Genomic DNA, 27,556 nt, shown 5'->3' with positions numbered 1-27,556 from the left:
TTACTTTTATGAGGTAAGGGAAATACTAAAGGAAGCATAGTGACTCGAGTCAAAAGACTTGAATAAGATAAATCATTCTATCAACTTAATGTTATACAAAAACAGTGATTCTGTTTCTATCTAGGTCAGTTCTGTTCACTACAGTTAAGTATATGTGTTCAAAAATGCACATAAAACAAAATCCTAAGTATCAAAAGAACTACCGTTTACAAATGACGCTTACTACACATTTGAGAGAGAGGTTTTTTTTGTTGTTGTTGTTGTTGTTGTTTGTTTTTGTTTTTTTTTTGTGGTTGTTGTTGTTGGCAGAGCTAGCTGAGGTTTTATTTTGGATCGAAAAAAGAAGCAATTGAATTGTTTTATAGCTGGAGGCATGGGCAAGGGGGGTCCCCACGTAGTAAACTCCCCTGTGGGTGGGCTGAAGGCCCTCAGTTGGGTCTCCTGTTCCCAGTGGTACCCTACATAGCGGTCTCCCTCCCAGGCTCTGGGGCAGCACAGGAGGGGTAGGCTGGGAGGGGGTGCCGCAGCTGTTCATTTGGGCAGGACGTCAGAGGACTCGGACACCAGCTTCCCATCGCCTGTCTCGATCTTCTTCACAACCATGGCCCTGGAGGAGCTGGTGCGGCTGAAGGAGCTGGAGACCGCACCAGAGCCAAAGCTGCAGCCTAGGCCGTAGCTGAGGCCCGGGCTTGTGAAGCCCCCATAGGCCAAGCTCAGACCACATCCAGAGCCGCTGGTGGTCTTCGTATGAATACTCATGTTCTGCATCCCGGACTCCAGCCGGCTCTCCTCGCCCTCCAGCAGCTTCCTGTAGGTGGCGATCTCAATGTCTAGGGCCAGCTTGACGTTCATCAGCTCCTGGTACTCACGCAGCTGCCGCGCCATGTCTTGCTTGGCCCGCTGCAGGGCGGCCTCCAGCTCGGACAACTTGGCGTTGGCATCCTTAATGTCCAGCTCTCCACGCTGCTCGGCATCTGCAATGGCGGCCTCCAGGGAAGCCCTCTGGCCTTTGAGGCCCTCAATCTCAGCCTGAAGCCGGCTGATGTTTCGGTTCATCTCGGCGATCTCAGTCTTGGTGCGCCGCAGGTCATCCCCGTGCTTCCCAGCCAGGCTCTGCAACTCCTCATACTTGATCTGGTACATGCTCTCAGCCTCAGCCCGGCTGCGGTTGGCGATCTCCTCATACTGTGCCTTGACCTCAGAGATGATGCTGTCCATGTCCAGGGAGCGGCTGTTGTCCATGGACAGCACCACAGATGTGTCCGAGATCTGGGACTGCAGCTCCCGGATCTCCTCTTCATACAGCTGCCTGAGGAAGTTGATCTCATCAGTCAGCCCTTCCAGGGAGACTCCAGCTCTACCTTGTTCATGTAAGCTTCATCCACATCCTTCTTGATGAGGACAAATTCATTCTCCATCTCTGTACGTTTATTGATCTCATCCTCATACTTGTTCTTGAAGTCCTCCACCAAGCCCCTGCATGTTGCCAAGCTCTGCCTCCAGCTTCAGCTTCTCCTGGCCCAGAGTCTCCAGCTGCCGCCTAAGGTTGTTGATGTAACTCTCGAACATGTTGTCCATGTTGCTCCGAGCCGTCTTCTGCTGCTGCAGGAGGCTCCACTTGGTCTCCAGCATCTTGTTCTACTGCTCCAGGAACCGTACCTTGTCTATGAAGGAGGCAAACTTGTTGTTGAGGGTCTTGATCTGCTCCTTCTCCTGGGTGCGCAAGGCCTGGATGTTGGGGTCCACCTCCAGGTTAAGGGGGCTCAGCAGGCTCTGGTTGACCGTGACTGCGGTGATGTCTCCCATGCCGCTGGCTCCACCATAGCCGCCGCCCAGGCCACCCCGAAAGCTGTTGCTTCCCACTCGGGAGAAGCTTGAGGAGCTGATGCCGGCACCGGGCCCACTCGTGTAGGAGCGGCTGCTGAAGGTCCGGGGGCCAGAGGTGGACACCTTGTAGGACTTCTGGGTCACCCTGATGGACATGGTGGAGGCAGGAGTGGAGGCAGGCGGGCCGAACCAGGAGGAGATCCTAGAAGGAGGGGAGATGAGAGAGATGTTTTGAATGAAAAAATAGAATATCTCATAGGATGATGTTGTATGCTGCTCAATGTCTATGAAATATTCTACTTGTGTACACTGTGGATATTTGTGCTTTCAAGAAAAAATGGCTACATATTTTTAAATATTTTAATGTAGACAACTAAAAACCTTCAAGGAGTTACAAGAACACTAAAAACATTGAATAGAGTTTAAAAATATATAAGGACTTGATGAGAGCAAAAGCAAATCAAGAGACTGAGCCAGAGAAGTAATCAAACTGGAAAAAAAGTGATCCCTTCAGATACTGATTGATAACAAGGATGTCAAATCTGCCTGTTGTCCGCCTTCCTCCGAGGAAAAATGGAATAAGCACAGAACACGACTACAGACATCTCAAATGTGATATTTCCCAAATATTGGAACCAAGTTAAAAACTGAAGAACACAAGCAATTAAAACCAAATCTCTGAAGAAAAACTATGCCACCACTTTCCATATTAAAATTATGTTTAAAATGTTAAAATACAACAAAAAATAGAAGAATATATTATTTTGGTGAAAAAAACAAGAGACTATAAAGTTTAAAAGCACATTTGAATAACAGCCCAGTAGAATGTAAATAATAATAAAATTAAGACAATGTATAGGTTAACCACTAAATTAAACAGAGATAAAAAGATTAGTAAACCTGAATATCGAGTAAAATGAATATAGCCAAATATAGTAAAGACAGGCAACATTTTATAAGATATAATTTTAACTAGATAGAGGTTGGAGAGAAGCTAACCATTTCTAATTATTTATTAGAACAAAAAGTATGAATGAGGCAGAGCAAATAAGGCCAGCCAGATCCAAGATTTGGGAAAAGAAAATCTTTCCCTCTACGGAAGCAGCCTCGAGGGCACATTGCAGAGCCTGGATCAGACAGGAATGATAAATGGTTGTCATTCTTGCAATCAGTGTTATTATTTTTCTTGCAGCTCAGGTTTATATAACTGTTCTAAGTCAAGTAAATTGTCTAAAGCTGCACAGCTACTAAGAGATTAGGATGGCAGTCCAGACCAACTCTGTTAAATGTTCATAATCTCCATAGACTACACTAACTTATGCAACTTCCCTGGATCTTAGAGGCTCTGGAGAGTGACAGTTCTGCAAGTAGAGGCAGAATGTATTTGAGATTTTTATCCATCTCTTATTACCCTTTACCATTAGGAATAATCTCCTCTGAAAAATGCTTCTGAACCATCTTGGAAGATCTTTTAATAATTTAAGAAAACGGCTGAGGGCTGAGAAATCCAAGGTACCACATTATACTATTTATTTTACATCATAGGAAAAATTTGAAAACACATAGAATGCACTCCACATATATATATATATATATTTGGTATTTGCAGGCTATTTATGTTTTCAACATAGATTAAATCAAATTACTGTGCCAGAGACAGTCTCTTCTCTAAAAGCAAGTGACATAAAAACAGATCCTCAAAGAGACATTTTCTCCTGCTGCAACTTAACTAAACAGCTGAGTATGTCTTCAAGTTGTACTTTGAGTTTAATAGAATAAATTTGTTTTCCAAGACCCCTAATCTGGTAGTACCAATGGGTCAAATCCCTGCAACAGACATGAAAATCACAAACAGCTAATGCATTCCTCATCCTGAACCGGTGCTTCTGAACCCTGGCAGCATATTAGAATCACCTGGGAAGGGGCTTTAAGCATTCTTCAAACCCAAGTTGCAGCACAGCAATAAAATCAAAATCTCTGGAGTGAAACCCAGACAGCAATAGTGTTTAAAGTTCTTCATTTGATTACAGTGTGTGGCCAAGCCCAAAAACCACTTCTTTAAACCAGGACCTTTTGGTGAACTAGTTACAAATTATCTTTCAAATGCATATAAAATATTTTCTACTGAGACGCTGAGTTAAAATTTCTGAGCAAATATAAAATATTTAATTGTTTATTGATGTGCAACATACATACAGAAATGCACACAGAAACATTCATGTAAGACTTGATGGATTATAACAGAGCATTAACTTTAACAACTGAGAAATTAAACTAGCTTTACTCATACCAAGAAAATAACTTACTCCCTCTCTCCCTTTTCAAAGGTAATCAAGTTAACATTACAGACAAATTTTGTCTATTTATGCAAGTTTTAACAAAAAAAACTATTTTTAACATATAAAAATAAAATAGTATAGTAGATCTGTTATCCAGCTTCAACAACTACTAATCAGGTGTGGTGGCTCACACCTGTAATCCCAACACTTTGGGAGGCTAGGGCAAGTGAATCACAAAGTCAGTCAGGAGATCAAGACCATCCTGGCCAACATGGTGAAACCATGTCTCTACTAAAAATACACACACACACAAAATTAGTTGGGGTTGGGGGTGGTGGCATGCACCTGTAGTTCCAGATACTCAGGAGGCTGAGGCAGGAGAATCTCTGGAACCCAGGAGGCAAGAGTTTCAGTGAACCGAGATCACACCACTGAGCTCCAGCCTGGCAACAGAGTGAGACTCCACCTCAAATAAATAAATAAACTCAAAATGAACTAATTTTTGGTTGTTATTAAAATGGAATTTTAAATTTTATTTTTCAGATAGTTTGCTATTAGCATACAGAAAGCTACTACTTTGTTGATTTTCTACAACTTTACTGAATTCGTTTAGTAGTTCTAATAGTTTTTGCTGTAGTGTTTAGAGTTTTTCACATATAAGATTATTTTGTTCAAAATCACAGACCATTTGACTTCCTCCTTTCCAATTAGTATAGCTTTTATTTCTTCCTCTTGCCTATTTTCCTTTGCTAGGACTTCCTACATTGAGTAAGAAGGGTGAAAGTGGGGATGCTTTGTCTTGTTCCAGATCTCAGAGAGAAAGCTTTCAGCTTTTCCTTACTCAGTATAATGTTAGCATTGCTTTGTCATAAATGGCCTTTATTGTGTTGAGGCACATACCTTCTATTCCTAACTTGTTGAGAGTTTTCATCATAATGTTGATTTTCATCCAATGCTTCTTCTGCATATGCAAAAGCTACAAAAATTAAAATACCTAATGTAGTGGTTAATACTGGGTGTCAACTTGATTGGATTGGAGGATAGAAAGCATTGATCCTGGGTGTGTCTGTGTGGGTGTTGCCAAAGGAGATTAACATTTGAGTCAGTGGGCTGAGAAAGGGAGACTCACTCTTAATTGGGTGGGCACCGTCTAATGAGCTGCTAGTGAATAGAAAGCAGGCAGAAAAACATGAAAAGGAGAGACTGGCCTAGGCTCCCATGCTACATCTTTCTCCCGTTCTGGACGCTTCCTGCCCTCAAACATCAGACTCCAAGTTTTTCAGCTTTGGGATGTGAACTGGCTCTCCTTTCTCCTCAAATTTGCAGACAGCCTATTGTGGCATCTTGTGATCTGTAAATTAAAACTTAATAAACTCCCATTTACATATGTGTGTATATATATTCTCCTATTAGTTCTGTTTCTCTAGGGAACCCTAATACACCTAGCAACAAACTTAACTAAAAAGGTAAAAGATCTCTACACTGAAAACTACAAAATGTGGATAAAAAGTATAAAATGCAAATGAATAAATAAAAAAATATTTTGTTTATAGACTGGAAGAACACTGTGAATACAGCTACACAGAGTGATCTATGGACTTAACATGATTTTCATCAAAATACCAATGACAATTTTTCATAGAAATAGAAAAAATATTCTATACTTATGTGGATCCACAAAAAACTGTGACTAGACAAAGGAACTTTCAGCAAAATAAGCAAAGTTGAAGGCATCACTTTATATCAAACTTAAAAACTTGCTGTAAAGCTATAGTAACCAAAACAGCACTGTACTGGTATAAAAACAAACACGTAGACTAATGTGCCCAATAAGCCCAGAGTTGATTTATGCACCTAAAGCCAATTGATTTTCAACAAAAGTACCAAGAATACACTTTAAGGAAAAGCTAATCTCTTCAATAAATGTTACAGGGCCATTTAAATATTTATATGCAGAAAAATAATACTAGACCCTTGTGCCTTGCCATATATGAAGATCAACTAAAACTAAAGACTTAAATGTAATACCACAAATTATGAAACTCTTAGAGAAAAATGTAGAAAAAATGCTTGATAACATTGGACTGGGAAAGGATTATTAAAATAAGGCTTCAAAACATAGGCAACAAAATCAAGAATAAGCAAACAACATTATGTCAAACTTAAATACTTTTTCATATTAAAAAAACAACTAAAAGATTGAAGAGACAACTTAGGTGATGAAAGGAAATGTTTTCAGGCTATACATCTGACAAAAGGCTAATATTCAGAATATATAAGAAACTTTAAAATCTCAAAATAAAAACACACATAATCTAATTAAAAATATACAAAAAATCTTAATGATGTTTGTCAAAAAGAGACGCAAAAATGGCTAACTGCAACATAAAAAGAGGCTCTACGGTACTAATAATCAAGGAAATGTTAATCCACACCACAATGGGGTACCACCTCACTCCCATTAGAATGGGTGTAATAAAAACAAATAAATAAATAAATAAAACAAGTAGTAGTGAGGATATAAAAAAAGAGTGGACGTATATATTGTTGGTGGAATTGTAAGTTAGTATGGCCATTATAGAAAACAATATGGAAGTTTCTGAAATAAATTAAAGATATATCTATTATATGATCCAGTAATTTTACTCTTGGGTGTATATCCAAAAGAAAGGATATCACTGTGTCAAAAAGGTATTTGCATTCCCATGTTTATTACAGAACTATTTATAGTAGCTGACATATGGAATCAATTGAAATGTACAGCAACAGATAAATGGATAAAGAAAATGTGCTATATATATATATACAGTGAATATTCAGCCATAAGAAAGGATAAAATTCTGTCAGTTAAAACAGCATGGATGAACCTTGAGGATATCATGTTAAGTAAAATAAGCCACATAGAGAAACACAAATACTTTATGATCTATTATCTCACTCATTTGAGGAGTCTGAAAAAAAGGGTTGATATAAGCAAAGAATACAACAGGGGTTACTAGAGACTGAAGCAGAAGGATGGGGAAAGGCTGTTTAACAGGTATTGGGTTACAATTACATAGGAGAAATAAGTTTTTTTTTTTCTATTACACAGTAGAGTAATAATAATTAATGAAAAGTGTTGCATATTACAAAATAGCTAAAAGGGACCAGTTATGGTGGCACATTCCTGCAATTCATACCTTTTGGGAGACTGAGGTAGGAGAATCACTTGAAGGCAGAGGTTCAAGACCAGCCTGGACAACAAAGTGCAACCCCATCTCTATGAAAAATAAAAACATTACCCAGGCATGGTGGCAGGTTCCTGTAGTCTCAGTTAATTAGGAAGCTAAGGTTCAAAGATGGTTTGAGGTTACAGTGAGCTATGATTGCACCACTGCACTCCAGTCTGGGTATTAGAGCAAGATCCTGTTTCTAAAAAAAATTAACAAATAAAGATAAAATAAAATAGCTAGAGAAGAAGCTTTTGAATGTTCTCACCACAAAAATAACAAATGCATGAGGCAATAAATATACTAAGCACTCTGATTTTTATCATTATACAACATATATATATATAATTGTTTCCCCAAAATATGTACAATTGCATGTGTCAATTTTAGAAAATGAATGAAGACTATAATGTAAAACCTGTAGCTGTAAAATTCCTAGCACAATACAGAAGGGTGAAGCTTCATGACAATTGGTCTTGACAATAATTTGGGGGAGGTAATATCAATGGATCAGACAACAAAAACAAGGGAATACACATGGTACTAAATCAGTGTGTCAAAAATATCCCAAACAGGCAAAGCAGAACATGGAATAGATATTTGCACATTTATGTACATTGTAGTATTACTCACAAACATACTACCTGGAAGCAAATGTGCCTTTAAGGATGAGTAGATTCAAAAAACAGTGTACTTTATCTGCACTGGGATAGCATTCAGTCTTAAAAATAAGGAAATCTTGAAAAGTACTACACTAAGGACAAATCTTGAAAACATTCTTAACGTAAAATAAGACACTCAAAAAGGAAGACTGCATAATTACACTTATGTAAAATATTTAGTCAAACTCATAGAAACCACGTGTTGTAGTCTCAGCAGTGCACCAAGATGTCACAGTCTCTCATCTGAGATAATACCCAGAGTCCTTTGTTCTACCTCTAAGGAGATTAGGGAGCGTGAATACGAAGGTGAGGTTAGAGTGAAAGTTTAATAAGCAAGAAAAGAAAGTTCTTTGACAGCAGAGATAGATGTCTGAACGGGGTACCCTCTATAAGGCTGGGGTCCAGGGTTTTTATGGACTGGGAAGGGAAGGGAAGGGAAAGTGCCTAGTTCACAGGCTGTCTTGAAAAACAAGTGGCTCAGCTTGGCCCAGGACTTTGGCCTGGGATCAATCAGGAGCTGAAGGGATGATTCATAGATTCTGCTTAGCTTGACCCAGGACTTATCAGAAGCTAAGGTGAAAACTTGGCCCAGGAGCTTGGCCCTGGAGCAATCAGGGGCTGAAGTTAATATTCACAGAGGTCAGACTTACAGTCCAAATAAAGGAGAGTGTTGACCGGAATGCTTCAGAGCCCACTGTGGCCATGCCCACAAAAGGAGAAGAAACTATTGCCTGGGAGCCCACTGACTGTACAAAGGACAAAGGCATTTCTTTTTTTCTTTTCTTTTCTTTTTTTTTTTGGGGGGGGGGGATGTAGTTTTGTTCCTGTTGCCCAGGCTGGAGTGTAATGGTGTGATCTCAGCTCACAGAAACCTCTGCCTCATGGGTTCAAGCGATTCTCCTTCCTCAGCCTTCCAAGTAGCTGGGATTACAGGCATGCAGCATCATACCTGGCTAATTTTGTATTTTTGGTAGAGACAGGGTTTCCCCATATTGGTCATGCTGGTCTCATACTCCTGACCTCAGGTGATCCACCCACCTCTGCCTCCAAAATTGCAGGGATTACAGGCATGAGCTGCTGTGCCTGCTCAAAGGCATTTCTATGCCAGGTTGATCTTGTTCCTTTATCTGAGTGAGCTGGAGGTTTGTGCAAGTTTTTAACCAAATGGGCCAGAGGTTTTTCTATCTGTGCAGCCGTGGGCATGACTTCAAGCACAACACCATGTGCTAGTTCCCTTGTTAGTGCCTGCAGCTTGATTTTTTTCCAGGCTTTTTTTTTTTTTTTTTTTTAATGTTATGCAGGGATGAGGCACTGACCCAAGGGCCAGGGACTTTCCATGGACCCTTCTCTTGCTATGTACCTAAGGCAAGTTAACTAAGTTCCTTCAAAAGTAATGAGTATTCACTTTTACTTTAGTGAGACAAAAATTATCTGAAACCTATTGCAAAACAACAGAACTATACTTACCACTTCTAAACCATATACTTAAAATGTTAGACATGACAATGACATGTTTTTAACTACAATTAGAAATTTAAGACTACCTAAAATGCACAGTTACAAAATCTTTCAAACATCACCTTTAAATAACAAAAAGTTCTTCTCACATAATTATATAGATTTAAACTATAAGTAGATTGTGAATTTAAGATTATTTCCTGGACTACTCACTTAGACAGAATAACCACTAGAAACCAAGAAAAGAGGGAAATTTATAGCACTAATATCCACATCAAAAAGCTAGAAAGGGCTGGGCATAGTGGCTCATGGCTGTAATTATAGCACTTTGGGAGACTGGGGCAGGCAAATCACTCAAGGCCAGGTGTTCAAGACCAGCCTGGCCAACATAGCAAAACCCCATCTCTACAGGAAATACAACAATTAATTGGGTGTGGTGATGTACATCTGTAATCCCAGCTACTCGGGAGGCTGAGACAGCAGAAATCACTTAAAACCAAGAGGTGGAGGTTGCAGTGAGTCGAGATCATGCCACTGTACTCCAGCCTTGGTGACAGAGTGAGACTCTGACGAAAGGAAAAAAAAAAAAAAAAAAAACTAGAAAGATCTAAAGTTAACAGCCTAACATCTCAATTAAAAGAACTAGAAAACGAAGAGAAAATGAACCTGAAAGCGAGCAGAAAACAAGAAATAACCAAGATCAGAGTTGAGTTGAAGGAGATAGAGGCACTGAAAACTCTTCCAAAAAAAAAAAAAAAAAAAAAAAGTCAACCAATCCAGTAGGTGGTTTTTTGAAAAATAAAATAAAATAAAATAGATGGAAAACTATCTAGGCAAATAAATAAGAAAAGAGAGAAGAATCAAACTCAATTAGAAATAATAAGGGAGATATCACTGATCCCACAGAAATATGAACAACCATCAGAGAATACTATAAACACCTCTATGCACATAAACTAGAAAATCTAGAAGAAATAGACAGTTTCCTTGCAAAATAAATCCTCCCCAAGACTGAACCCTGAATAGATCATTAATGTGTTCTGAAATTGAGGCAGTAATAAATAGCCTACCAACCAAAAAAAAAAGCCCATGACTAGATGGATTTGCAGCTGAATTTGACCAGAGTTACAAAGAGGAGATGGTATCCTTTCTCCTAAAACTATCTAAAAAATATTGAAGACAAAGAAGTTCTCTCTAACTCATTCTATCAGGCCAGCGTCATCCTGATACCAAAACCTAGCACAGATACAACAATAACAATAGCAACAAAGCATCGTGCCTATATCCTTGATGAATACTGTGCAAAAATCCTCAATATAATACTGGCAAATCAACTATAGCAGCACATTAAAAAGTGCATCCACCACAATCGAGTTGGCTTTGTGCCCAGGATGCAAGGTAGGTGCAACACACGCAAATCAATAAATGTGATTTATCACATAAAGAGAACTAAATACAAAAACCACAAGATTATCTCAATAGATGCAGAAAAAGCATTCAATAAAATTCAACATTCCTTCAGGTTTAAAATTCTCAATAAACTAGGAACTGAAGAAACATACCTCAAAATAATAAGAGCCATATACAACAAACCCACAGCCAATATCATACTGAATATGCAAAAGCTGGAAGCGTTCCCCCTGAAAACTGGCAAAAGAAAAGGATGCCCTTTCTCACCACTCCTGTTCAAAATAGTATCAGATGCCTTGGCCAGGAAAATTAGGAAAAAGAAATAAAGAGTATTCAAATAGAAAGAGAGGAAGTCAAGTTATCTTTGTTTGCAGGTGACCTGATCCTATATTTAGAAAATTTCATTGTCTCAGCCCACAAGCTTCTTAAGCTGATAAGCAACATCAGCAAAATCTCAGGATATAAAATTAATGTGTAAAAGTAGCTAGCATTCCTATACACAAAACAACAGGCAAGCAGGGAGCCAAATCATGAATGAACTTTCATTCACAATTACTGCAGAGAGAATAAAATACCTAGGAACACAGCTAAGAAGGAAAGTGAAGGACCTCTTCAAGGAGAACTACAAACAATTGCTCAGAGAAATCAGAGTGGGCACAAAACTAATGGAGAAACATTCCATGCTCACGGACAGGAAGAATCAGTAACATGAAAACGACCATATTGCCCAAAGTAATTTATAGATTCAGTGCTATTCCCATTAAATTACTATTGACATTCTTTACAGAATTAGGGAAAAAAAACTTTTAAAATTCATATGGAACCAAAACAGAGCCCAAATAGCCAAGCCAACCCTAAGGAAAAAAAAAAAAAAAAAAAGCTGGAATCATCACTCTACCTAACTTCAAACTATACTAGAAGAGTACAGTAACCAAAACAGCATGGTACTGGTATGGAAACAGACAGACAAATGAAACAAAATAGAGCCACAAACCTGCAACAATCTGATCTTTGACAAAGTCAACAAAAACAAAGAATTAGGGAAAGGGCTCCCTATTCAATAGACGGTGCTAGGAGAACCGGCTATCCATATGCAGAGAATTAAAACTGGAACCCTTCCTAACACTATATATAAAAATTAAGTCGAGATGGATTAAAGACTTAAATGTAAAACTCAAAACTACAAAAACCCTAGAAGAGAAAATCTAGATGATACCATTCAGGATATAGACATGGGTAAAGATTTTATAACAAAAATGCCAAACGAAATAGCAACAAAAGGAAAAACAGACAAATCAGGTCTAATTAAACTAAAGAGCTTCTGAAGAGCCAAATAAACTATCATCAAAGCTAACAACATAGAGAATGGGAGAAAAATTTTGCAACCTATCCATCTGACAAATGTCTAATATCCAAAATCTACAAGGGACTTAAACAAAATTTACAAGAGAAAAACAACCCCATTAAAAAGGATATGAAAAGACATATCTCAAAAGAAGACATACACATGTGCCCGACAAACATGAAAAGCTCAACATCACTGATAATTGGATAAATACAAATCAAAACCACAATGAGATGCCATCTCACACCAATTACAATGGCTATTAATAAAAAGTCCAAAACAACAGATGCTGGTGAGGTTGTGGAGAAAAGGTAACACTTTTACACTGTTGGTGGGAGAGTAAATTATTTCAAGCATTGTGGAAGAGAGTGTGGAGATTCCTCAAAGACCTAGAAGCAGAAATACAATTTGACCCAGCAGTACTATTACTGGGTATACACCCAAAGGAATATAAATCATTCTATTTTAAAAAATACATGTACACACATATTCACTGCAGCACTATTTACAATAGCAATGTCAGGTAATCAATCTACATGCCCATCAATGATAGACTGGAAAAAGAAAATGTGGTACATATACACCACGGAACACTATGAACCCATAAAATATAATGAGATGATGTCTCCTTCAGGGACATGGTTGGAGTTTGAATCCATTACTCTCAGAAAAGTAATGCAGGAACAGAAAAACAAACAAACAAACAAAAAAACCACTTATTATTCTCACTTATTAGTGGAAGGAGGTCAGTGAGAACACAGGGACACATCAGGAAGAACAACACACACTGGGCACCTGTTTCATGGCATGGGGGAGGGGAGGGTGAGCATCAGGAAGAATAGCTGTGGATGCTGGGCTTGGTACCAGGGTGATGAGATGATCTGTGCAGTAAACCACAATAGCACACATTTATCTATGTAAGAAACCTGCATATCCTGCACATGGACCCCTAAACTTCAAATAAAAGTTGAAAAAAATGCCTATCTGGTGTATTCTCTATGTTAGACCCAAACTGAGGATCCAGAAGCTGCCACTGGGGGAATCAGGGCTGGGGGCACCCTGGGAGCCACTCCCTACAGGCCGCCTCCCTTCCTGGCCAGTGATGGAAATGAGAGGGGGAATGTGAACAGCGGTGGAAGTCAGACTCTTGGGAACTAAAGCAGGCCCTGGCCCATGTCCCCCAGCCCAGCCCAGACAGTGTGCCCACCAGTCTTCCCCACCCAGTCAGCCCAGCCATCAGGATTGTTAGATGGAACATGGCTCCATCATCACCTAGGCATGTAGAGAAGATGCCCTGGTCCTTACCAAGCAAGGCCTGGTTTCCAAAGTCCTCTCCTAAGAGCCTTCATGTTTGTCACATCTTACAAGGCCCCTTTCTGCCGTTCTTGCACCCAGCATGTTGGCCAGTCAAGTTCCCTGACTGAGCTCTCCACACATAAGGAGGAAGCCAACACCACTGCTAAATCAGATCATCTCCAGGGTCTCCAGTATCAGTTATATCAGATCCCAGGAACTTACCTGTTCCCAAGGTGACAGAGGAAGATCAAGGAAGGATCTGTATGGTCACTGACCTGGATGAAACCCCTGTGCATAGCTCCTTTAAGCCAATCAGCAATGCTGACTCCCTAGTGCCTGTAGAGATTGAGGGGACCACTCACCATATCCACGTGCTGAAGAGGCCTTATGTGGGTAAGTTCCTTAGATGGGTAAGTTCCTGAGATGAATGGAGGAACTCTTTAAATGTGTTCTCTTCATTCCAACCTGGATAAGTATGCAGATCCTGTGACAGGTCCGCTGGACTGGTGTGGGGTGTTCTGGGGCTGCCTATCCCATGAGTCGTGTTTGTTCCACCAGGGCTGCTATGTCAAGGACCTCAGCCAACTGGGGAGGGACCTGAAGAAAACTCTCATCCTGGACAACTCGCCTGCTTCTTACATCTTCCACCCAGAGAATGCAGTGCCTGTGCAGTCCTGGTTTGATAACATGACTGATATCAACTGCTGAACCTGTCATCAATCTTTGAGGAGGTGAGTGGAGCAGAGAGCATCTACATTAGCCTTGTACAGCAGTGGGCCCTAAGCCTTCCCTGCTTCCCAGCAGTGACTATCACAATGGGGGACTTTCACACCCTATGCCTTTATGATCAGCCTGACAGAGTGGAAGATGGAGCACCTAGCCTCATGGGCATGGAAAGAATGAGAAGTGATTGAAAAGAGCTTTAGGACAGCTTAGATGCTGAGTGGGTGAATGCCAGACCAAGGATGCCCAGAGCTACCTGCCAACAAATTGTTGGGTTCCCGAGATATGTGTGTGAGAGAAAGAAAGAAAGCATGCGTGTTTTGCCATGAACTGTGGCCCCACATGTAGAGTGTTTCAGTGGGGGAGAAACGGCAAGACCAAGACTTTTCTCAAGTTAGCTTGTCTCCTCTCCTGTCACCCTACGAGCCACTGAGTTCCAAAGGGATGAAGACTATTGAACACTCCATTGCAAATCTGGTCTTTCCTCAGTGTTGCAAGGCCTATGCCAAGGAGAAAGGAAGGGTATGCCTTTTGGTGTTCCAGGCACACATCTTTCTGAAATATTTCTCCAGCCAGTTGTTGCAGACAAAAGTTGACATTTCAGGGAAGATGGAGACTTATGTCCAGGCCAGTACTCAAGTCATCAAGTCTTGTGGCCCAAAGGCTATGCTTACTTACCTCCAGCCAAGTGCCAGAGATGGATCATTTCTGCATCTCCCCAAGGCTCAGGTTGTCTCCCTGCCCTACAAGAGAACAGATAAATGATTTGTTCTTTTGACTCTGTTTCAAAATTATCTTTCAACTACAAAAAGACTATCCAAAACTGAAAAAAAAAAAAAAGGAAAAAAAGATGTCATACTTACATAGTTGAAAAACACATAGATATGTCTATAAGCAACAGACATGGTTAATTCACATATAAATTAAACATCACATTGTTGTAAAGTGTACCGAGTTAAAAATTATCATTCAACTCATAATATCAAGCTTTAAAAGCAAAAATGCAATTCACCGATCTGAGAAAACATACCCCCTCCAGAAAAGAAACAAAATAACACAGAATTGAAAATAAGAGGAGACTTTAATGCATAAAATCCTGAATACAGCATAGATATACAATGAAAAGTAATTCTTTAGATATCTACAGCTATTAACTGTGTGTACTCATGAAAAGCAGACATTTCAAGTCATTGGCATTTAATAAATTGCAGTACAATTATACAGAAAATATATTACAATCATTAACAACAAGTTCTAATGAGAAGATTTTAATAAATAAGCACTAAAAAGACAGGTGAATTTTATTATGTTCTCAATATGTTGCTACTATTCTTACCACAAAATGTAATAAAACTATATGACTATAATATAGCTTTCAGGAGCTAAAAAGTTTTATATTTTCAATTAAAAGAACAACATAAATTTTGCAAAAAACGAGCATTACTGAGGTATAAAGTAAATATTTGGAATTAAAATATAACATCATTTAGATACAGACTAAAAAAAGAATATAAATTTTAATGATTCCTTTCTGCCTACAGTGGGCTTAAAATTACAACGAAAAATTTTAATAAATATGTAGCACCTACAAGAAATTTTATTTACAACTTACATAATGTGTAAATTTGAACAATTTATTTTACAACTTTTGAATCTAAAAATCACAAGCTTGACATGCATTTCAGAAAGTGAAACATAAAGGAGAGTAACATAAGCAAGAGGACAGAATGGGAGGTCCTGCATGCACATCCCACACAACATAATGCGACAGCCACAGCAAACATAAGTGCATTTATGAAAACCTTGGGATCCAGTTCAGAGTTTGTGACACCCAGATGGAGGCAAAGACCAAGGAAGACATCTTCAGAGGGTAAGCACTTGACTGTAGCAGGACGAGCCGCAGACAAAACTCCTCAGACACCGGATTAAAGAAGGAAGAGGTTTTTTATTCAGCCGGGAGCCTCAGCAGACTCGCGTCTTAAGAGCTGAGCTCTCCGAGAAAGAAATACTTGGCCTTTTTAAAGGCTTACAACTTTAAGGGGTCCACGTGAAAGGGTCGTGATAAATCAAGCAAGTGTGGGAAACGAGACTGGGGGGCTACATGCATCAGCTAACAGAACAGAAAGTTTTACAATGCTTTTTTCATACAGTGTCTGGAATTTACAGATAACACAAGTAGTTTAGGCCAGGGGTTGATGTTATTCTTATTACTTTGTTTAACTCCTAGGACTGGGTGGTGGTGCCAAGGTTGTCTGGCTATTTATCTTACTTTTGTTTCTCTCTCTCTTTTCTCCTGTCTTGTGAACTAGGCAAGGTGGGGGGAGGAGGGCAGCAGGAGTAGTAGTGGTCTCCTTCCTTATCCCCAACTTTGAGAATTTTCACTAATTGGTGGCAGTTCTCACTTTTATTTTTACTTTCTGAGTCTCTTTGCAAGACAGAACAATAGTGGTTTCTGTAATATACTTATGCTGAAGTTTTCTGATGAACCATGGTAGCTATAAAACCTTTTATCATTTGAAGGAACAAGTGTAATACACAGGGGAGCAGCAAGTAACTTTCTATTACCAGTAACATACGTATAATGAGGGTGTTAAATTTTTATAGCTGGAAACTGTTTTCTAAATGAAGACCTAGGATCAAACCTGTGTTAAACCTGTACAGGCACATGTATCAACTTTGTCATGTCCTAAGCAGGTTAGTTTTGTCACTGGGTCTTAAAAGCTTTTTAGCGAGTAACACAGTATATTTTAATAACAGAAGTTTTTCAGAGCCAGATGCTTGAACTTGAGGCATCTGTTTGGGGAAAGAGTTAAAGTAAAGTTATCTTGACGCATTCACTCTTTTGCTTCTCAAGGCCATTGGTCTCTTATGTTAGCCTTTTAATAAGCTTAACATGAAGAAACGTCTAGGCTGCCAGCAATGTTTTCAGCCAACTGAGAAAATAGGCTTTTTTTCTGCTTTTACTAAAGAAAGAGGTTCTACTAAGGAACCTCTAAAGGAAGAGGTTCTGGTAACTTCTGGTTTATATGTTTAAAGAATGACTGTAAGACCCGGAATTGTTGCTGGGCTGGCCGAGTTTGGGTTTCCTAAGTAGTATGTGTACAGTGGGGACACCTCATATAGGTGTTTCTTCTAGCATGGTTATGGAGGGGTAACAACAACAAAACAATGTACAGCAAGGACAAAAGAGGTCCTTACCTAGGAAAAAGGTTGAATACAGTGACAGAACAATAGGAAAACAGTATTACAGGAAAACTATTAGTCTTAAGATTTTTAACTACATTTACTTGCTTGATGAGTCCTCAAGCTTCGACCGTGTGTAGACTAGTCAGCTGCCAGTGCGTGACTAGAGCAGTGCTTGTTGTTTCCTCAAGCTTCAGCCGTGCATAGACTGGTCAGCCTCCTGAGTGACCAGAGCAGGGCTGTCGTCGTCAGCAGTAGCTTGGTCTCATCTCAGGATCAGCTGGGTTGGATAATCTGTGTCCTGCTAGCTTGTCCACTTCTCCTGAGCTGCCAGTGTTAGTTGACTGTGGTGGATCCAAGACACAACACCTGCAACTTTAACAGCAGTGGCAGTGGACAAGGTTACAGTATAGGGCCCATCCTATATGGGTCATAGAAAAATTAGATTTTACTTTAAAACAGAGTCACTAGATTTAAAGGGGTGTCAGACTTATAGGCATTTTCATTTATTTTATTATGAACACTTTGTATGGCTATTTTTAAAGCCTGCATTTGCTTTCTTAAGGTTAATTTCTTTAGTTTCTGGCAGTCACCTTTAATTTGACCTACGATTTGGGGGTGGCCAACCAAACAAAATTTTATAGGGCAAATACCTAGTTTGTTTGGTGGGGGTGCACCTGACTCAGAGGAGGACCATAGGCAAAAACTTAATTTTATCTTAAATGAGCAAACAAGCACTAGCATGTACAATAGTCTCCAGCATGGGGCAGTTCTGTAAATTCTATAAGCAAGTTTTCACAAGGTATGGCTTTTCTTACTGTTTAACTTACTTAGAGGGGGTTTTCCTCCCCATTCCCCCTTTGTAACTCTATTTAGTGGCTTAGCCTTCAGTGAGTTACTGGAATCCAGATATGGCAGAATCTTGCTGCTTTTAACTTTTAATGTGACCATGGGCTCCTGGGAGCCTAATGAAAAGGTGCTTAGTCCGCCCTAGTCTTTATATTCTTCAGCTCCTGTCAGTCTGATCAGATTAGTATTTGGTTCCTACAAGGTGCGGCAGCCCTTGGCTGATGGCCTCTTTGAACATTTACCTTTTTAGTGTCCTTTCCTTTTGCATCTCGCACATTAATCTCTCTCTAGCCTTGTCCGGCTCTTGAATCCTTGCCTAACTTGACTTCTTTTACATTTACATCCACATCCACGTCTTCTCACATGACTAATTTCTCTTTTTTTTTTACACTTAATGGTAGTCTTTTTCTTTTTGCTCTTTTCCAGTTTACTGATGTCCAAGCCTGGTCCCAGAGGTCAGGCCTGCTAGAGTAAACTGAGTCCAACAGTTCTACACAATCATGCTTGACAGGGCTCTCTGATACTGGGAGCAAGGTGGTGGGTTCAGGGTGTTACAAACTTCAATAGTTATATGGGGATTTTCACAGAGCAAACTTTGGTACTTGGTGAGTCTAGCATTAGTTAACCAATGATGTCCTTTAGTATTCATTAAAGTCACTACAGCATGGGGGGTCTTTATGTTCAAGTTTTGCCCAAGAGTCAGCTTATCTGCTTCTTGTACTAGTAGGGCAGTTGCTGCCAAGGCCCTCAAACGTGGGGGCCATCCTTTAGAAACCCCGTCTAGTTGTTTAGAGAGGTAGGCCACCGGCCTCAGCCACGGACCCACAGTTTGGGTTAAAACTCCAACTGCCATCTTTTTTCTCTCTGACACATACAATGTAAAAGGTTTTGTCAGATCGGGTAGCACCAAGGCTGGGGCTGACACAAGTTTTTCCTTTAATTCATGAAAAGCTTGCTGTTGTTGGGATCCCCATTCAAAAGGTTCCCGGTCCCCCCCTTTGTGACCTCATACAAAGGCTTGGCTAATATTGCAAAGTTTGGGATCCACGGTCTGCAAAATCCCACAGCTCCTAAGAATTTTCTCACTTGCCTTCTGCTCTTAGGCTACGGTAGATTGCCAATGACCTGCTTTCCTTCTGATCCCAGGCTGCGCTCCCCCTGTTGGATAGTAAATCCCAGGTAATGTACCTGCTCAGCAGATCTGAGCTTTTTTCTTGGACACTTTATACCCACAGTCCTCCAGGTGCCAGAGTAGGGCATCTGTTCCCTTGGCACACCCGACCGCCATGGGGTGTCCCAGCAGAAGGTCATCAACGTACTGGAGCAACACGCAGCCTAGGTCTCTGGTGGGAAACTTCCAGAGATCTCGAGACAATGCCTCCCCGAAGATGATGGGGGAGTTCTTGAACCCTTGGGGAAGCCAGGTCCAAGTGTACTGAGTAATGACACCTGATTCCGGATCTTCCTACTGAAAGGCAAACAGCTTCTGGCTCTCAGGGACTAATCTGATGCTAAAGAAAGTGTCTTTCAGGTCCAAGCAGGTGAACCAGGTGTCCTCAGGTGGCAGCAACCCAAACAATGTGTACAGGTTAGGTACTGTTGGATGTAAGGTCACTGTAGCTTGATTAACCAAGTGCAAATCCTGTACTGGCCTGTAGTCCTTGGTCCCTGGCTTGGGAACTGGCAGGAGGGGAGTATTCCATGGAGACTGACAAGAAACTGTAATTCCAAAGGTTCTTAGGTGCTTGAGATGGACCTGGATACCTTCAAGAGCTTCTCTGGGGACTGAGTACTGTTTTTGCCTAACTAGCTGTGCCCAGGCTTAACTTCTATAAGTACGGGGGCTTGGTTGGCTGCCAACCCTGGGGGGTTGTCTTCCACCCACACTTTTGGCCACCACTTAGCCAGAGCTGGTCTTATCTCCTGGCTCGGCTCAGTTAAGAAAAGTATCCATTCATCCTCTCAGGGTACCGTAAGGGTCATAATGACTCCCGTTACAGGTCAGTTTAGCAGCAAAGAGCCATGCTCCGTAAAAGAGATAGTGGCTCTCAGCTTGCTAAGCAAGTCCCTTCCCAACAAGGGAAAGGGACAGTCAGGCATGTACAAAAACTGGTGAATCACTTTATGTCCTCCTACAGTGTAAGTCTGAGGCAAGCAGAAAGCTTGCTTTGCTGAAACCTCCGTGGCTCCAATTATGTCAATAGTCTTTTTGGATACGGGGGCGACTGGGGTGGTTACTACAGAATGTTCAGCACCATTATCTACAAAGAAATCAATGTCTTTATCTCCGACTGTCATCCTCACCATACGCTATTTGGGGGCACTTGAGCCGGGTCCCCCTCAGTCCAATAACCCTTCTGCCAGGTTGAGCAGGGCCTCTTCCTCCTTGTCTAGGGCCTCCTGCTCTGAGTCTCCTTGTTTTCCTTTTAGCTGAGGGCATTTGTTCTTCCAATGTCCCATTTCTTTACAATAAGCACACTGGTTACTCTTAGGGGCATTTGTACCTCAGTTTTGTGTCATAAACCAGCTGCCAAGGGAGGGTTTTTCCCCGGAGACTTTACCTGCTTTCTTGTCTACTCTGAGTGGCCTAGGGACATGTTTGTCTTGTGGAGGCACAAGCACTGTGGGCTCAAGAGTGGGGAGCCTCTCTCCCTGGTAAGGGGAGGGCACCACTGGGATCAATGGTGCCATCTCCTGCAATGGATCTTCTGATGTTGGGTCAAACAGAACTTCAGGAGTTGATTTCCCACAGTGAGTGGAGCGAGATCCTTCCTTGGCTGTCTGTCCCTTTGCTACTAGCACTGCTGCTGCTCGCTCTCTTAGCCACTGTGGGGGGTCTAGCACCAGTTGTAACCAAGTGTCTATCTATGGGAACTGGTCTGAGTGTCCTGACTTACCAGTTACCTTGTGCCATACCTTAGAACAAGGAACCTGACCAGGCTTCCTACTGATGGCCAACCCACTTCTAATGTTGGCCAATCTATTTTACACAAAGTTCTAAGTTTTTCTGGTGTCATAGTAACCCCATAGTCTCCATTAAATCTCTTCTTAGAATTTTTTCAACATAGTTCCTAGTGGAGTGGGCTTACTTTGTGTCTGACCCATGTTTCCTCAAGACAAAGCACCACGCTCACACCACACACACACCACAAAACAAAGAATGGGTAAAAAGGGTGCACACACACATTTTCAGTTTATACCAAACCAGAATCAAAACCAAAATCAGAGTATCCAGAAATCAGAGCCAGGTCAAAACCAAAACCAAAGTATCAAACAATTCAAGTCAAGTCAAAAACTAAAACCAAAGTATCAAGCAATCAATTCAAGTCAAAAACAAAAACCAAAGTGCTGGTACAGGCATGCCATGGGTGATCAGGCCACGCTTCCACTCAAATGGAGTGGGCAAGTTCTAAAGACTAGTCTTATCAAGTTTCAGATGTCCGGACTTAAAGTGCCAGTTCCTTCCCGGTGTTCAGCCACTATGTTGATCCTCCATGGGGGCCTGCTGTACACTGCTCTGAGGAGACGTTCCACCAGGGCAAATGCCTACCCAGGAGTGCTCTCAGGATCTGCATCACTCAAGCTGGCCAGAGTCCCCCACAGGGACGTTCTACAGGGCAGGCATAAGCTGCCTAAGGGGCTGCCTTGACCATCTGTTAATCACCTCACTTCCTGGTCAGGGAACCAAGAAATGTAGCAGGACAAGCCGCAGACAAAACTCCTCAGACACTGAATTAAAGAAGGAAGAGGTTTTTTATTCAACCGGGAGTGTCAGCACACTCACATCTTAAGAGCTGAGCTCCCCATGAAAGAAATATTTGGCCTTTTTAAAGGCTTACAACTTTAAGGGGTCCACGTGAAAGGGTCGTGATAAATTGAGCAAGTGTGGGAAACGTGACTGGGGGGTACATGCATCAGCTAACAGAACAGAAAGTTTTACAATGCTTTTTTCATACAGTGTCTGGAATTTACAGATAACACAAGTAGTTTAGGCCAGGGGTTGATGTTATTCTTATTACTTTGTTTAACTCCTAGGACTGGGTGGTGGTGCCAAGGTTGTCTGGCTATTTATCTTACTTTTGTTTCTCTCTCTCTTTTCTCCTGTCTTGTGAACTAGGCAAGGTGGGGGGAGGAGGGCAGCAGGAGTAGTAGTGGTCTCCTTCCTTATGACCAAGTGGCAGACTTGCCAATCATGGTCCCGGCTTCAAAACAGAACACTGCAACATCTTACTTTAGACTTGGCTATAACTTATTTGGCTTTGGTCCGGCCACTGCAACAATCTGCCAAAAACCCAAGAGAATTCATACTCACATGAGATTTCGGTGACAGGCTTGCAGAACTTTGTTGTTTCTGTGTCCCTGAATCAGGCAAAACACACATTCTTTATTTCTCTAGCCATGGTCTGCAAGAAATCTTCACATTGATATGATGAAATGCTAACTAACTATATGAAAAATAATAAAATATACATATCACTAAAAATGGTAAATACATACTGAAATTCAGAATACTTTAAATTGTTATCATCTTAAACTGGACTGTTAAAATACAAGATGTTTTATGTAAGTCTCATGATAACCACTAGAAAAAAAAATGTAGTAAAGAAAAAGAGAAAGGAATTAAAACATATAAAAACAAAACATTGGATATGGTGGCTCCTGCTTATAATTCCAACATTTGGGAGGCCAAGGTGGAAGAATCATAAGCTCCAGAGTTTGAGACCAACCTGAGTAAAATGAGGAAACCTTTTTTCTACAAAAAAAGTTAGCTGGGTGTTGTGGTACCCATCGGTAGTCCAAGCCACTTGGGTGGCTAAGGTGGGAGGATTGCTCCAGCAGAGGAGGTTGAGGCTACAGTAAGCTGTGATGTGCCACTGCACTTCAGTCTGAGCAAGAAAGCATAAGTTTGCCTCAACAAAAATCAACAATACCACAGGAAAGACAGAACAAGAAAATAAGAAGCAAATGTAAAATGGACAGAAAACTACATACAATAGTAACCGCTTACCTATCACTACTTTACATATAAAAAGATTAATTTATCTACTAAACAGATACTGTTATAGACTGAATATCATCTCCAAAATTTAGGAGAAAATTTAATAGCCAATGTGATAGAATTAAGAGATGGAACCCTTAAGAATTAATTAAAATATAAGCACTTTGCCCTCATGAATGGATTAATGGTCTTGTAATGGGAATGGGCTAATTATAACGAAAATGGGTCTGTTATAAAAAAAAAAAAAAAAACACAAAACAAAACAAAACTCTCTCTCCCTGACATCTTTGGCCAAGTTATTAACCAGCAACAAGACTTTCGATACCTAGTAGTGTCATGTTCTTTTGCCTTCCCAGCCTCCAGAATCATGACTCAAATAAATTTCTATTGTTTATTAATTACCAGTCTGTGATATTCTGCTATTGCAGCAGAAAAGAGACTAAAACAGACAGGGTGGATGAATGAATCTTTTAAACCCTATAATATGCTGCATACAGGAGATTCACTTCTGAATTAAGAGCATTGGCTAAAAGTGGAAGGATAGAAAACGATATTCCATGCAAATAATAACCAAGGGAGTGCATTGGTAGTTAAGCTTAAATTAGACAAAATAGACTTTCTAACAACATCTGTCACAAGTATGAAATGAGTTTACCATATAATAATAACAGAGGCTAATTTGTCAAGAGAATATTACTATATATATTTATACATCCAAAAGTGAGGCTTCTAAATATAAAAAGCAAATATTGACAGAACTGTAGGGAGAAGTAGAAAGAAATCCAATAATAGAAAACCTTAATGAAATATACAATAAAGGACAAATAGTTGATAGCGTTGTAAATTGGCAAGGGGAAGTTGGCCTCATTTGTTGCATTTGAGAATGTGACAAAGTAAGTGGGAACTTATACAGCAAGCCTGAGTTAAGCTGGAAATCAGGGTGGTCGATTAGAGGTCCCGCTTACCATATATTACAAAAACACAGGGGAAAGCCATTCCTCCTCTGGAGTGTTAAAATAATTAAAGAGCAGAAAATTAGACTAAAGTGGCTGTAATGCCCTCTGTTCATAGGTTTAAAAAAAAAAAAATCTAAAACCTAACTCAAATACCTTTCTTAAAAATCACTATTCAGGCTGAAACAAAATGCAGTCTTAACCAATTATACACCTGCAATTAACCTCTGATTATATCACCAGGAAATTTCCATCTGGATAGTTCAAATAGGGCGACTACATAACTATAACCAGTTTTTGAACTTGGGTTGCTTTCTTACGCACCTTATAAAAGCCTTTCCTTCATGCCCCTTGGGTGGACCACAAATCATGGCTGGGTGCTTTCCATTTCACCAATCGCTGTTTGCTCAAATAAACTGGTTAACGTTTTAACACGGACTCCCGTTAAGTTTTAACAAGAGAGACTGGGGACGTCACGGGCCGCAGCTCCTGCCAGGCACACACCCAGCGGCGGCCCTGATGACCCACCTGGCATCCCTGAACACTCTGGGAAATTCTCAGGGCTGTGGGCGCAGAGCAGGGCGCTGCCGAAAGACTGGACCAGACGAGAGGGGCGGGTCGCGGGGGTCCCCGCTGCTGGCCCAGAGGCCATCTTGCAGCCACAGGGGACTGAGGGCTAAGCTGCCGGAGACCCGGATCTGACTGTGGGGAGGCCGGTAACGCCGGTTTCACAGATCACTTTCCCCTCTCGGGATGCCTAACTCTGCATACTCACCATTTCCCAGCTTCCGGGACGTCCGGGCAACTTAACTATGCGTCCCCAAGGATCCACAGCACACAGGGCAACAGGGACTGTGAGGGAGTTTCCCGGGGCTCCCAAGGTGCAGGAGGCTCAAGAGTGGAGACGGAAACCAAGCTCCTGCACCAGCACCAGAGAGAGACAAAGGCCCCGCCAAACTCCAGAAGCCACGCCCTCCTCTCCTCTCCAACTGCGCACCTGATTGGGCGGTTCCCACACCAGCGCCGCTGATTGAATAAAACACCAGGACCCACTCACCCCTGCCCCACCCCTGCCTCTACCCCCGCTCACCCTCAACGTTAGTGTATTTTTGTTTCTTTGTTTTACTTTAAGTTCTGGGATACCTGTGCAAAACGTGCAGGTTTGTTACATAGCTTTACATGTGCCATGGTGGTTTGTTGCACCTATCAACCTGCGGTCTAGGATTTAAGCCCCGCATGCATTAGGTATTTGTCCTAATGCTCTCTCTCCCCTTGACCCCAAACCCCTAACAGGACCCAGTGTGTGATGTTTTCTTCCCTGTGTCCATGTGTTCTCATTGTTCAACTCCCACATATGAGTGAGAACATAAGGTGTTTGGTTTCCTGTTCCTGTGTTAGTTTGCTGAGGATAATGGTTTCCAGCTTCAATCACCTCCCTGCAAAGGTCATAAACTCATTCTTTTTTATGGCTGCATAGAATTCCATGGTGTATATGTGCCACATTTTCTTTTTCCAGTCTATCTTTGATGGGCATTAGGGTTGGTTCCAAGTCTTTGCTACTGTAAACGGTGCTGCAATAAACATACATGTGCATGTGTCATTACAGTAGAATGATTTATATTCCTTTGAGTGTATATCCCAGTGATGGAATTGCTGGGGTCGAATGGTATTTCTGGTTCTAGATCCTTGAGGAATCACCACACTGTCTTCCACAATGGTTGAACTAATTTACACTCCCTCCAGCAGTGTAAAAACATTTCTATTTCTCCACAGCCTCACCAGCATCTGTTGTTTTCTGACCTTTTAATAATTGCCATTCCAATTGTCTTGAGATGGTACGTCATTGTGGTTTTGACTTCCATTTCTGTTTCTTGGCCACATAAATTTCTTCTTCCTCCTCCTCCTCCCCTCCTCCTTCTCCTCCTCCTCCTCCTCGTCCTCCTCCTCCTTCTTCTTCTTCTGCTTCTGCTTCTTCTTCTTTTTCTTCTCCTTTCCTCTTCCTATTCTTCTTCTTCTTCTTTTTGAGACAAAGTCTTGCTCTGTCACCTAGGCTGGAGTGCAGTGGCAGGATCTTAGCTCACTGCAACATCTGCTTCCCAGGTTCACGTGATTCTCCTCCCTCAGCCTCCCGAGAAGCTGTGATTACAGGCACCTGCCAACACACCCGGCTAATTTTTTGTTTTTGGTAGAGACGGGCTTTCACCATGTTGGCCAGGCTGGTCTGGAACTCCTGAACTCGTGATCCACCTGCCTCCACGTCCCAAAGTGCTGGGATTACAGGTGTGAGCCACCATGCCCAGCCACAGTGTCTTCTTTTGAGAAGAGTCTGTTCATATCCTTTACGCACTTTTGATTTTTTTTTTTTTTTTCTTGGGAATTTGTTTACGTTCCTTGTAGATTCTGGATATTAGACCTTTGTCCAATGAATAGGTTGCAAAAATTTTCTCTCATTCTGTAGGTTGCCTGTTCACTCTGATGATAGCTTCTTTTGCTGTGCAGAAGCTCTTTAACTGGATCTCATTTGTCAATTTTGGCTTTTGTTGCAATTGCTTTTGATATTTCAGTCGTGAAGTCTTTGCTCATGCCTATATCCTGAATGGTATTGCCTAGGTTTTCTTCTAGGGTTTTTATAGTTTGGAGTTTTACATTTCAGACTTCAATTCATCTTGAGATAATGTTTGTATAAGGTGTAAGGAAGGGATCCAGTTTCTGTTTTCTGCATATGGCCAAGGAGTTTTTTCAGCACCATTTGTTAAATATGCAATCCTTTCCCCCATTGCTTCTTTTTGTTAGGTCTGTCGAAGATCAGATGGTTGTAGATGTGTGGTGTTATTTCTGAGGTCTCTGTTCTGTTCCATTGGTCTATATATCTGCTTTGGTACCAGTGCCATGCTATTTGGTTACTGTAGCCTTGTCGTATACTTTGAAGTCTGGTAGCATATTTTGTGCTGTTTTGGTTACTGTAACCTTGTAGTGTAGTTTGAAGTTTGGTAGCATGATGCATCAAGCTTTGTTTTGTTGCTTAGGATTGTCTTGGGTGGACAGGAAAACAGGCTCATAGTTGGGGTCACATGCCCAGAGTATCACAGCTAATTAAGAATTGAGTTGAGACTTGAAATGCACATATTCTTTCCCGTACCTGGCTCTGTTGTGTAATGCATGCATCTTAGCAGCTATTTAAGGATAGGAAGTAGAATATTTGGACATCTTTTAAACGACTTTTAAGCATTTTGATAATGCAGGAAAGACCCTCATCCCATCCCTGAGCCCCTTTCTCACCATGCTGCACCCCACTGCTGACCACATCATGGGGTGGCCATTAGGAATCAGGTGGGCAGCGGGGGCTGGGAATAAATAAGCAAG

The 27,556-nt window shown here is 41.1% G+C and overlaps 2 pseudogenes across 1 annotated transcript; one reads left to right on the top strand and one right to left on the bottom strand.

Moving 5' to 3' along the window:
* Positions 1-25,137, bottom strand: LOC126929626 (keratin, type II cytoskeletal 8-like; annotated as a pseudogene). Its single transcript, XR_007717249.1, has 5 exons — positions 24,969-25,137; positions 22,554-22,600; positions 14,888-14,952; positions 5,007-5,082; positions 1-2,029 (listed from the first exon to the last, which is right to left on the bottom strand). The product of XR_007717249.1 is annotated as a keratin, type II cytoskeletal 8-like (transcript).
* On the top strand, positions 13,440-14,400 carry LOC126929246 (carboxy-terminal domain RNA polymerase II polypeptide A small phosphatase 2-like; annotated as a pseudogene).
* Positions 25,138-27,556: the final 2,419 nt, after the last annotated feature.

The sequence above is a fragment of the Macaca thibetana genome, chromosome 10, assembly GCF_024542745.1.
Source record: "Macaca thibetana thibetana isolate TM-01 chromosome 10, ASM2454274v1, whole genome shotgun sequence".
Lineage (NCBI taxonomy): Eukaryota > Metazoa > Chordata > Mammalia > Primates > Cercopithecidae > Macaca > Macaca thibetana.
Note: the sequence above shows the minus strand (reverse complement) of the source record. Positions and strands in the feature narration are given on the sequence as shown.